This window comes from Chelonoidis abingdonii, chromosome 6, assembly GCF_003597395.2.
Source record: "Chelonoidis abingdonii isolate Lonesome George chromosome 6, CheloAbing_2.0, whole genome shotgun sequence".
Lineage (NCBI taxonomy): Eukaryota > Metazoa > Chordata > Testudines > Testudinidae > Chelonoidis > Chelonoidis abingdonii.
The window spans coordinates 105,559,993-105,573,097 of NC_133774.1; the positions used below are offsets into that span (position 1 = coordinate 105,559,993).

General features: G+C 40.0%; 1 pseudogene; it reads left to right on the top strand.

Annotated features, from left to right (window-relative positions):
* The first annotated feature begins 4,674 nt into the window (after positions 1–4,674).
* On the top strand, positions 4,675–5,250 carry LOC116825951 (interferon beta-like; annotated as a pseudogene).
* Positions 5,251–13,105: the final 7,855 nt, after the last annotated feature.

Consider the following 13,105-nt stretch of genomic DNA (forward strand, 5'->3'; position numbering starts at 1 on the left):
AAGGAGTTGTGCTGAAGGGTTGCCACATTGTCAGAAGTTCAGACAAATATAGGCCAAGATGAGCTTGTCTTTTAGCCAAAAAGCTTCCCAAGGTTGGAAAGTCTCTCAAGGGAAATTAGGATTAAAAGGGTTTATTTGATGGCCCTTACTGGTTATCTAGCACAGTTTTGGTCTAACAGGGAGATGAAGCTGTCTATACAAGGAAAGGTACAGGCAAGCTTGACACAGACCAAGAGAGAGGAAAAGGAGGAAAAATGATGTGGGAAATATTCCATGAACTTTGTTGTGATGCCATAATTGTTAGATGAAAAGTAGGAGTAAGGGAAATATAGAAGATAATTACATAGTTTACATAAAGCCTCTGAAGATAGTATGTAAAAGTGAAGAGTTAAAATGACCTGCTTGAAGAGAGGTTACATCAAGTTGCTTCTATGCTTTGGCTGGGCCAATATTTTTCTCCCCGTTCTGTCAAAGTAAAGTGTCTGCACTTTATGTGCTAACCTCTAGTGTTTTCATTAGAGCAATTTTCCCCCTCAGCAGGTCATCCAAGTTTGGGAAATGTAGGAAAACCATCATGCTACTTGTTTGTATTATAGTGTAATATACCACCATTTTCGATTCTGTGTGGTACGGTATCGAATGCAATAAATTATGGGATCATATCTGGGTTAGCCTCACTCCATATGGGTTTTGCAATTTTGACATCAAACTGTTTTACCATGGTGCTTCGGAATAGCTAGTGTGCACTCTGCTTGATCTTTGCTTTGGAGTTTGGCAAGGAAAAGCGATCAGACAAAAAGATAAAATAAGATGGCATGGATATGGAATTGACAATTTTGCCATTAGTCAAACAAGCACCATTTTGTTCATGGCCATGCACAAAAATTGTACTTTTGTGCAGAAGATGGTGACTATGTATTAGCAACTTGGAATGCACTAGCTGGTGCATAGCTTTGTCCCCTTGTTGGTGAACCACATTTCCTTGGTCAATGTAGTAGTGTGGGGTACCTGGACTGCACCGTTTAACATTATCTTGAGCACTAGATAGATACCCTGTACTTGGGGAAAGGATCACTACACCTTATTCTGGCCCTGTTATTGCTTTTTGTTAGGTGGAGCACTTAGTTTCCATTGCTGTTAGTCATTAAAGTACTCTAATTATCTAAGGCTCAAGGATTGTTCATTCTAATCCAATGTGTTCAAATAAATTTGAAAAATTTGGTACAAGGTTGTAAATAAGGATTGAGAACAAATCAATACTCAGGCTTTTTTTCCCTTAAGCTTGAGGACATGCTATACATTATACATCTGAAGTTCATCTACTGCTGCTTATCTACCACATATCACCACTGCTTATGACATTAGAAACAACTTGCTATGGAAGTTATGAGGTCACAGAAAAGGGAAGATTATGGTATGCAAATATCCTTAGCAAGAAAATGAGGCAAGAAATACAGAACACATGGGGCCAAATGATGCCACCTCTCATCAAAGCTCAAAAATCTGGCTTTGGGTGGAATATTTTGCCCCTCAGTCTGATGGGTTGGCATGGAATAGCTGCACTGGTGCTCTAGTGGTAGAGACAAATGGGGTTCTGATACACCTCATACATTGGTTGTCACTTACTGCAGCACAGACCTGTCTAGTGGCTACACCCGCAGGCCTCCATTCTGGGTTGCAAAGAAAGGCATGACAGAATCGAAGGGGCATAGAGACTTTCCAGAACACACCCTGCTTTCAGCACAGTACAACTATTCTGTTTATATTCTGGTTTTGTATATAAACAGAGGTTGGGGCAGCACCTGTGACTTAATATAGTGGTTGATTAGTTTCTCAAATGTTTGGGAGGTTTTCTACTCTAGGAGGTGCCAGCTTTCATTCTTTTACACGGCAAAACCGAGTAAAATTGAAGGATATGTAATCTGATTTTATGAGGTCTTACCCAAGAAAAGTATGTCTTAGACCACTTCACCTATTCACATTGTAGAGACAGTCTCCCTTTGTACAGTTCATTGCCAGTCTAGATTATTTTATATCCTGAGATGCAGAACTGAAGGAGATAGTCCTGGGAAATACTTCAGTAACCGTAACACATTTTCAGTGTGTATTTTTTCCTCACATAATGTGCTTGAACTGTTTTAAGCATTTTGCTCAATTTTACATAAGGTGGTTACATGTTTACAAAAGGAAATATGATTTTATGTATAAATGTACATGTACAATGTAGCATGTGCAATATAAAGTGATGCTTCCTGGCCAATGCAATGTTATAACAAATATATACATGTGGGACTTAGTTAGGGCTCTAAGAGTGGGAGGGGGAGTTGCACTGCCTGAGTGATGGAGGTACAGAATGTCACACCATGAAAATGTTACATTTCTTCTGGAAGGATTAAATCCTCAATAGCTGAACACATCTTTACTTTGCAACCAGAATCAGCACTGGCACAATGGGAGTCCATGAAAATGTTACATTTCGCCTGGGAGGATTAGATCCTCAATAGCTGAACACATCTTTAGGAAATTTGCGGCCAGAGGTAGCGCTTGCCCTGGCCTTATGGCCAAGCATGTCAGTGTGTACAGCTTTCCTCTGGGTATCTTCTTAGGGAAAGAACCTAGAATATGCACAGCAACATGCTGAAATGGAACCTCATTTATGGGGAGTGGCTGGAGAGGGGCCTTGACCTGGTCATATTCCATCTGGTGGCCATACGAACTCTTCTTCAAAGTCTAACCTCTTCATTACCCCTATACCGCAGAGGAGAACCTCCTGACAATCATTCCATCACATTGTTTTTAAGCTGTGCTACATGGAAGAATCTTTTAATCTATTTAAGAGCCATTTGATGTTATCCATCATCTATGACTTTAGGTCTTCCTGTGGGAAAGACCATCACAGGTAGATAAAAAGGGAGGAAAACACCACTAATACATCCCCACTTAAGATCACCCTTATCATCTTACTAGCAGGCAGGAGGAAATAGTTTGCCCTGCTTTCATCATAAAAATAAATGACCCAATAGCTTCTGCACAGAACACAAAATCTTTCCACACAGAGCACATGAGTGATTCCATCACTTCTAGGACTTTGTCAGACCTGCCTTCCGGTCCTTATCAGCGTGGTTCTATTACAGTCACCCTGCCAGGGCTGCTCCAGGCTGGAACAATGGGTGTTGGGGGTGTGAAGCTTCAAGTAATAAGACCAAAAGAATGGTCTCATTCATATCCTGGATTTGCAGTTTTGTTCATTTGCTTTCAGTACCTCGCAACATCTTTCCTTGGGATTTCACTCTGGTGTGGAATACAGATGCCCAACACCCCTGGAAAGTCATGAGAGAATGGGGAGCACAGCCCATGACAATCTGGGGGCTCTGGTAAGTCTGCTTTCTCTGCGTTGAGGAGTGTCTTTCAAAAGTTTGAAGCTAAAATCTCAAATTTCTTTTAAAAGTGCAGGAAGACTTGGGAGACTAATCAAATTAATATGCACAAAAATATTTTCATGGTTTCAAGTGATTTTTCATTTCAGTGAAAACAGGTTTCTTGTTGAATTAAAAGACATTTCCTTGCCATGATGAAAACTCCAGCACAACAGTCTGTGCTAGAGCTTGAGAACCAGAAAATGAACTATGACCAGAGGAAGTGAAGAGAATTAAACAAACTAAAGAATTTCCCTGCCCAAGCAGAGGAGAAGGCAAATGTTAAAAGACAAGGAACCAGCAAAAATGGTGAATATTGAATTTCATTTTTTAAAATTATTTGAATTCTTTCATCCCAGGGACACAATTGGTAAAAAAAAATACATAATGTCACTTCTCTGCATAACCTCCTTCTGACCACTTTGTAAATCACAATCATCCGTACGGGTACCTCTCTAGCATGTGTTTCTATAGTAATTGCTCATTCTGTTTTATGAATTATTCTCAATTTTTCACTATTGTCAGCTACTTGGAGTGATCAACATGACATGATAGTCACACCTTTCAGCTGGATCTATTACTCAGCTCCAGTATGTATATTAAGAACTGGAAATAACAATGAGTTAAGGTTCGATTTCCTCAGAGCAGTCTATCTCCTGTGGTTTCACAGAAGGAAGATACTGATGGTTTGTGCTGTCTAGATTTTAAATGTGCCTTCTAAACAGGAGGAAATGGTTGAAGTTGGGGAGATTTGCCAATATTTTTGGGAATCCTAACCCTTGCCTCCCACATTTACTTCTTCCATGCCTAGAAAAATTTAAATATTCCTGATCTCTCAGATGAAGGAGGTTATGAATGGGAAGTGCACTGGCTGATGAATTGAAGGTCTTTTCCATACCACTTTCGAATTGTGGATGATCTTCTCAAATTATAAAAATTAATGTATGATAAAAAGCCTGTATGTATGTGGATCCAACATGAGTTAACAGGGTTGTGTATTGTCATGGGTGGTCACTTTCACACAGAAAAATAAGGAGGAAACCTGGTAAAAAAACTAGAAAATAGCAAGAAAAACAGAAAGAAAAACTCTGAAACCTCCAAGAAGGAAAATCTTGTAAAAAGAAAATGATCAAAGAGACATTCTCCAACCAAATACTTAAATTCAGAGACATACAGGAAAGACACAACAGTCTACGCAGGACCCTCAACAAACTCCAGGCTCAAGGTTCCACACAAAGAAAAGGACTGTATAGACATCATGACCACCAGGTGTTTGCTGCATGTTTGCCTTGTACTGCTCTTCGCTACTGAAATCTCATCTCGGTTCTGTACCATGCTTCATTTCCAGCAGAACACAGCGAACAAAGAGAGCTTGGAGCTTCTGCAGAAAATGAGAGGAAATTTCCCCTCACAATGCATACATGAAAGGGCAGCTTTCAAGCCCACCCAGAATGTTGTTAAACTTTAGGTGACCCAGAAAGAGAATGCCCAGGTGGCAATTCAAGAGATCCTCCAAGAGATCTTCAACATCTTGAGCAAAAACCTCACCCAAAGTGCCTGGGATGAGATATCCATAGTCAGGTTCCAAAGCGGACTTTACCAGCAAATTCAGCGGCTGGAGGCATGTTTGAGAACACAGATGGAGAAGGAATTAACCAACCCGGAAAGTGAGGACCTCCAGCACACCACTAGGAGAGTGAAAAAATACTTTCAGGGGATAGATGCTTTCCTGAAAGAAAACCAATACAGCCTGTGTGCCTGGGAGATTGTTCGTGTGGAAATACCCAGATGTTCTGTACTTATTGACAAACTCACTAGAAGGCTTAGTAACTAAGGTACAGTACAGATCTTTTCCTTGGAGTAAATGAATTAAGATTAGTGTCAATGATATAGCTGAACAGAGATGGCGGAGATTTTATAACTCTGCTTATATAGGGCCTGATCCTTTTCTACACGATCAGTGGCCAAATAGCGATTCATTTCCATGGCAGTAGCTTCAGGGTCTTCCCATCCTCTCCTGGAAATGGATTTGCAATTACATGGATTTCTTTTTCTGTGTTTCTACTTTTATTTAGGTTTGTGATTCTTAATAATCTCCCATAGATCAGGTGCTCTTATGCACTACATAATTGGCAATCCATGCAATAAACTACATATACTTCGAACCTTAGCCACCTCACTGGTACTTTGATCATCAGATAATAATACTTCCCCTCCACCCCCAAGGTACTCTGACTTCTACATATGTTGTGTGTTTCTATTATGGTTATGGTTGCTATTTATTAATCTCTCCTTATCAAATACCACAGCTTGAGATGTTTCCTAGAGACATGTATAAAATATATGAACTGAGCATAAGACTTGTGAGATGATGAGGCGTGGAAAGATATTTTCATTTAATGTACTGACATTAATGCAATGGAAAATTTAGTTTTCCCTTTGTGTTTCAACCAAATTTCATTTCATTCCAGCTAAAGATGCAGCGACTACAGAGGTTAAAGCAGTTGCATGAAATTCTACCGTGCAGTGGATTCCCTCCTCTCTACTGATTCTTCCCACAGTGACTTCTAAGACTCCATAATACTTGACCTTCTGTTATGGAATACACTCACTCCATAATGAAATTCCAACTGCCCATATTACAATTTACATGATAATACTCTGTTGATTTGCTCAAAGTTTAAATTGCAAAATGAAGGATATCGATGCAAAAAAGTTATAAGAAAATTAAGACAGGGTCAGACCTTAAACATTATTGACATTGTGGCTTTGCTATACATTTCTGTGGTTCAACTCTTCTCTGATCAAATCTCATCTCCGAAGTGTAACATGCAGTTTAAACCACATAATAACAGCATAACAAATGTGAACTGGAATAACTTTCAAACAAAAAAGATGTGCATAGTTTTCCTCTAATGTCAAGCCTCAAGTGTCCCTGAAGGGGAATGGCAAAGTGGCAATCCAGGAAATCTTCCAACATATTTCCTGCTGCTTTTGCAAAAATCTCTCCAAAACTACTTGAGGTGAGAGTTCCATTCAGCTATCCCAACATACACTCATCAGCAAGTTGGGCATCTGGAGATATGTTTGGTTGCAATGATGGAAAGTGGGACTCTCTGACCAGGAGGTAAGGACCTACAGTTTCCCAGGATGAAAGTGAAGAGATACCAATTATTTCATAAAAGACAAGCAGTTCAGCCTCAGTGCTAGCAGGAAAATCCATGTGGAATTATGGAGTTTTCAAATATACGACTAACTCACAAAGAAGTTTAGAAATTTAAATACCAACATTTTTAGAAGTGCTAACTGAAATCAAGTAATATTTTATACATGATTTAAAATGAGATGCAGAGGAATTTTAAAAGCTGTTACTATTTATTCTATCTGTGCACTGTGAAAATATTTTCAGATCATTTTATGACATTTATAACAGGTTATTTATGTTAGTCTGTTATTTATTTATTGTTCCTATTTATGTATTTATCATTGATATTAGTTACTTATAAATAAATAATTAGTTTATATAAAATGGCAATCTATAGTAGTAATGATTTCAATTAAATACCTATTGAATCAAAAAGAAAGAAAAGGAGAATTAAAAAAACCCTGTAATTGTTCAGCATTAAAACCCCAATTCCAGAGAGTACTTATGCATGTGACTAGGCTGACCAGATAGTGCCAAAAATGGGGACAGGAGCGGGGGATAATAGGTGCCTATGTGAGAAAAAGACCTAAAAATCAGGACTGTCCCTATAAAAATCAGGATATCTGGTCACCCTACATGTGACTAACTTAACGTATGTGAGCCATCTCACTGATGTTAGTGCTTCCAGTTGGGTTGTGCTTAAACACATTGATGAGTCCCAGTTTGCAGTCATTCCGTATTAAAAATAATCATTACAGAATGATAATTAGCCTTTCCATTCAAACAGAGCGCACACCACACCTGAACTCCACCGCCTTTTCCTATTCTACTTTTTACCAGGTTACTTCTCCCCCAAAAAACCTCTCAATGTGGATGTTTGGTGTAGTAGATGGTTGTGTTGGAAGAGGCTAGATTGGTGTCCTTTCCCCCAGTAAGCAAGATTGCATGCACCCCTTAACACACACCAATTGTTAGTTTGTAATTAGCCTGCCCATACCCCATCAATCAGGTTAACGTGCATTCACATATCCTCTCGCCCCACCAAAATCAACTCAGGTTTGTATGTATCCAGCACCTACCCACACTGGCACTGCCCCTAATATTAAGTCTGTGCTCACATGCACTCTTATCAGGTTTGTGGCCCACTGCCTGATCACATTACTTCTGTGTGCGCCCAGGCTAAGTTCATTCTTGGGTGTACACCACAAACAAAATTACATGTGAATAATGAGAGTAGGAATAGGCCACACAGAGTTCCATCTCTGTAGGAAGCTTCTGAGGCATGTTCTGTGACCTTTGTAATTAATTCTCCTTAAACACTATATGATTTCAATGCCTATGTGCTGTTGTAACCCATGACTGCTTGGTGTGTGGTGCTCTGTTCCTCTCTAGTGGCACCAAACCCCACTAGAGACTGATGAGTCTGCTACGGCCTTGAGTAAGAGGCATGTAACTTTTAGCTCATGAAGCAGAGGCTCATGCATTTAGCTCCAGAGGTCCCATGTTCAATTCTGCCTGCTGATGACAGGGATCAACAGCTATGGAAAGTATGCAACCCGTGCCTGGTTGGTGTGGTGATCTGCCCCCTCTGGACCATGTAGAGATTGATGAGTCTCCTACAGCTTTAGCTTCAGGTGCGTGCGGCTTTCAGCTCATGCAGTAGAAGCTCATACCCTAAGCTTCAAATGTCCCAGGGTCAATCCTGCCCCCTGACAACTGGGGTCTGTCAGCTTTACAAGTCGGGGCTCGCCCCACAAGTCAACTGGGAAGTCATTATAACACATTCTCTCCCAGAAGTACACTCATAGGTTAGAGCCTTCTGGTTTACCTCTTCAAGGGACCATACGGTAAGTGTAGATTATAACTCCCAGACACTCTGTACGGGATTCTAACACTCTATTGCTATTTACTTCACCACAGGGAAAATACACAGATTGGAACAAAAAGTGTAAACCCTACATGCAATTCCCTACTTCAGTTTCCTCAACACACCAGGCCATTCTGTGGGCCTGGATCAGAGTCACTTGGGGTCACCCAACATCCTTCTGTTGCAATGCATCACTTACATGCACAAAAACAGAGCCTTCTCTCCCAGCTTAGATAACCTGGCCTTGGCCAGTTCATCCCCTTCCTTCCTCTTGCCCACATGTCCCGTGGGTCTTGCCCCAGTGATGTCTTTTGGAACCTTTTGTTTTTGTCATCTGTCTCTTTGTCAGCCTTCAGCAACTTTCCACTCCTAACCCCCATACTCCTTAACACCAACTTGGCCAAACTGGTTCCCTACTTAGCATAAGTATGCTGTCATTGGAACATAGTTTTAAAGTAAATACTCCACATTCATTGTCCTTAGCCTAGCGAGTACCTGCTGTAGGTCCTGTCCAACATGATGGATCCACATAGAAAGAGTTTTCTCATGATAAGGAAATTTCATATCAACAACTTCTTAATATCAGCTAGAACTCATGTCTTACAGATAGACCCTCTCCTCATCCCCTCAACACAAACACAAACAAATCAAACTATATGAATCAGGGAAGTCACACTGTTTTCTGACCAACTGGTGCCACCCCTCCACAGCCTCCAAATCAAGCTTGTGCACTTCTGGACACCAACAACCAGTTTTGTGTACAGAATCCATTAAACTATTAGTTATACAACATGAATAATGACTAAAAATTACCTTAAATTCAACATTTCAGATATTGGTAATAAAGCTGCTGGTTGCATCAGTTCTAGTGAGGATCCACCTATATACCAAGTTTAGTGTAGGTGGATAGTAGTATTTCTGAAGAGCTATCCATCAACAGTAGCGCTCCCAACAACATATTTCAGCTACAGCTTAAACATTTGGGACTTATTAAACATTTATAAAAAATGTTTGGCCTTCTGTAAACGTTTTCAGAAATATTTGTACGTGTTAGTTTTTGTTAGAAAAGAACATTTGCGTAAAAAATATAACAGGTATTCTGTAAATACACATTTTAAAGAGAAATCTCTCCAGAAAAATTCTTGAAACCAGTTTTGAATTTGAAGTCAACTAGCCCGGGAACAAGCACAATAGCATTGACTCAGGTGAAACATCATACAGAACAAGTAGCAAATTATGAATAGCAAATACTCAGAGGGAAAGATATGGTGAGGAAGTCTTAAGTAATCAGAGTGGAATGTGTTCCCATAAACCATTTGTCAAATCATTTTCAACAAATACATCAGCAAAATCTGAATTTATTTACAGATTATTTGCAAATAGGAAAAGGGGAGGAACTAATCTTTTATTACACATTCAAATTAATCTGGCTGACACAAAGGAAAAATAGTCCACTATAATTTCCTGCTATTTTCACTGAAATTTAAATATATAGTATTTCATCAAATTCTAGTAAATACTTCACCCAGCTGAGACTGCGTCTAACTTTTTCCAGAAGGCAGGCTAATTGATGATGCAAATATGCTGAAAGACCATGTGTCTTTACTTCCACTGCTTTATTACTTTTGTTGTTAAGATTCAGATTTTTAAATTTCTCTCTCTCATAAATATTCATAAGCTTCCACTTGCCAGGAAATGTACACACAGTACTCCCACTGGAGTCAGAGATGAGGTGCAGAGCCTATATTAATACTGGGTCCCATATACGTATATTTATGTACAATAAACTGATTCTTTAAAGTGACACTTCCAAATAGTTTAGGGACAAACTCCAGATTACAATTAAAGAATGCGCTTGAGGTGATGCGGCAGGGAGAAGTAAAAGAAATAACTTAAACAGAAATATTTATATGTTTTCTTCCTTTCCATTTTTTAAATTCATATGAAAAACTCCATTTCAATTTTTGGGTTGAAAACCATTCCACTTCACCGATGGAAACTCCAACACGCTAGTGCTATGGTGTGAAAAACAAAAGGTGAAACTTGCTACTGGCTGCAAACTTCATTCATCGCACTTCTTGAATTGCAATGTCCAAGCTTGAATGGTGAAAAGTTAATCACGTCTGAAAGCGACATTCATTTATGTCAGTCTCTAGCATATTTATTACCACCCACACAATCTTTTTTGACAACTCCATTCCATGTCACTACACTACATCACTGGGAACTACTCAGAAGCGCCCAAGAAGATAACATGTTCACACCCTTCAACTGTACCTGTTCCTCAGGCTTTTCACAGCTGGTATTGGGTTCTTAAGTAAATCTCCCAGTTTCTCAGTGCCCTCTGTCCATCCTCTGGTATTCCCTACGCACATGGTTTCCCCTCCTTCATATTTCAAATGGCCAGGAAATTGCGAGAGATTAATAGAGAATTGTCTGGGCCCCAATCTCCCACAGGAATTCTTTTCATGCTAATCAAATTTTAAGAGATCCCAATAGTCTTATGCCCTCTCAAAGGCCTGAAGGAAGGAACAAGACAGCTAGAGTATAGCAGGATTTTCTGAATTTGCATGTGACACCAGAGAGGGAAAGTTTCCCATCTGCTGGCAAAGTGAAGGAACAGCAGCTTTACATATCACTTCACTGCTGCTATCTGCAGAGTCCAGCCAAAAGAAGCTCTGCAGTAGTTTCCCCTCCCCACCCCCATCTTCCAAAATTAATTGTTATCACTTAAAAGCATGGATAGTCTTGCTGATGTAACAGACATTCAGACCTGCGTAGCAGTGCTACCTACAGGAACTTGGGAGTAGACAGACAGGCCCCTACTCTTACCTGTAACTGGATGACATTGTTAATCATCATACTCTTCTTATCCTTTAAATATTCTTTATCTAAGAGGGCAGGGGGGACCTAAGGAAAGACATGTAGGGATTTTTTAATATTAAAAAAGGTAATGACTGGGGTTTTTAAGCTTAATTACTAGCTTAATTTAGTACGCTGCCACCAGCCAAAATATAGTGTTTGGCACTGTAATAGCCTCCTACTCAGATTTGAACCTTAGCGTTCATAAACTGAGAAGCTAACATGAAACCTCTAAGCTTAAATTACCAGCTTGGATCTGATCTCGCTGCCACCAATCAGGGTTCAGGGCTTCTGATCGCCCCGGGTTGCCCCAACCCTATCCCTGGGGGACCCCCAAGACCAGAACCCCTGGGTCTCCCTATCTCATCCCCAGCTTCCCCCCTCCCTGGGTTAGCCTGAGCGATGCTGTACTAAACTCCTTGACTGCAAACCATCGAGGGCAATTTACCTCGCCCTGAGGCTATGCATTCAAACCTGGTCAAGCTAAGACAAAGAGATTTCTCCCTCCCTTCGGACGTAACTCTAACCAGAGAAACCAAAAACCTCACCAGGTTTTAAAAAGAAAACTTTATATAAAAAGAGAGAAATACATAGAATATCAACTCTGCATTCAAGAATCAATACAGGGCTTATGCTTATAAGGAATTAGGAAAAACAGTCTGATTCAAAAATAGCCAATTTGAACCAGTCCAGCAAAGTACACACATGTAAAACAACTACAATATAAACCTATTGCTTTTCCTTTGTACTTACAACTTGGTAACAGCAGGGTAGAAAGAAGCTTGGAGATAGAAAGAAAAGTTGTTCTCTCATAGCCGAAAGAAACCAAAAGACACAGAATAAGCCAAACCCCTCAGAGGTTCCCTCCCTGCTTTTAAAAATCCGGTTTCCTGATTGGTCCTGTGGTCGGGTGTTTGGTTCCTTTGCAGGTAAAAGAAACATTAACCCTTAGTTATCTGTTTATGACAGGCACACTTTCTTGTTCCCCAAACCTTCCCTGGAAACCCAAGACCCAAACCCTTGAGTCTTAAAACAAGAGAAAATAAACCATTCCCCCTCTTCCCCCCCCCCGACTTTCCCTCCCTGGGGTGCCTTGGAAGCTATACAGCTCCAAACTCCTTGAATCTTGAAACAAAGAGAAATTAACCATTCCCTTCCTTTTCCCCCCACCAATCCCTGGTGAGTTAGACTCAATCCTTTGGATTCCAAACAAGGAAAAATCAATCAGGTCCTTAAAAGAAGCTTTTAATTAAAGAAAGAGAAAGTAAAAATTATCTCTGTAAAACCGGATGGTAAATGCTTACAGGGTATTCAGATTCATATAGACTAGAGGGACTTCCCCGCCCCCAACCTGAGATTCAAAGTTACAGCAAAGAGAGCTAAAAATCCTTCGGCAAAATACACATTTACAAGTTAAGAAAACAAACATAAGTCTAATCCACCTTTCCTGGTAGTACTTACTATTTTGAAACATGAGAGACTGATTCAGAAAGATTGGAGAAAACTGGGTGTACGTCTGGTCCTCTTAGCCCAAGAGCGAACAACGACTTCCCTCCACCAAGATTTGAAAGTATCTGTCCCCCCATTGGTCCTCTGGTCAGGTGTCAGTCAGGTTCACTGAGCTTCTTAACCCTTTACAGGTAAAAGAGACATTAACCCTTACCATCTGTTTATGAGACTGTGAATTTCAGGATTCTGTAGGAAAGATTTTTCTTTCATCACTTTCTACTTTTCAAGATTTTTTTCTGCTTGAGTTTTTACTTTCAGTTTCCTTTTTTTTATTTACTGGAAGCGAACAAGTCATTAGAAGAACCG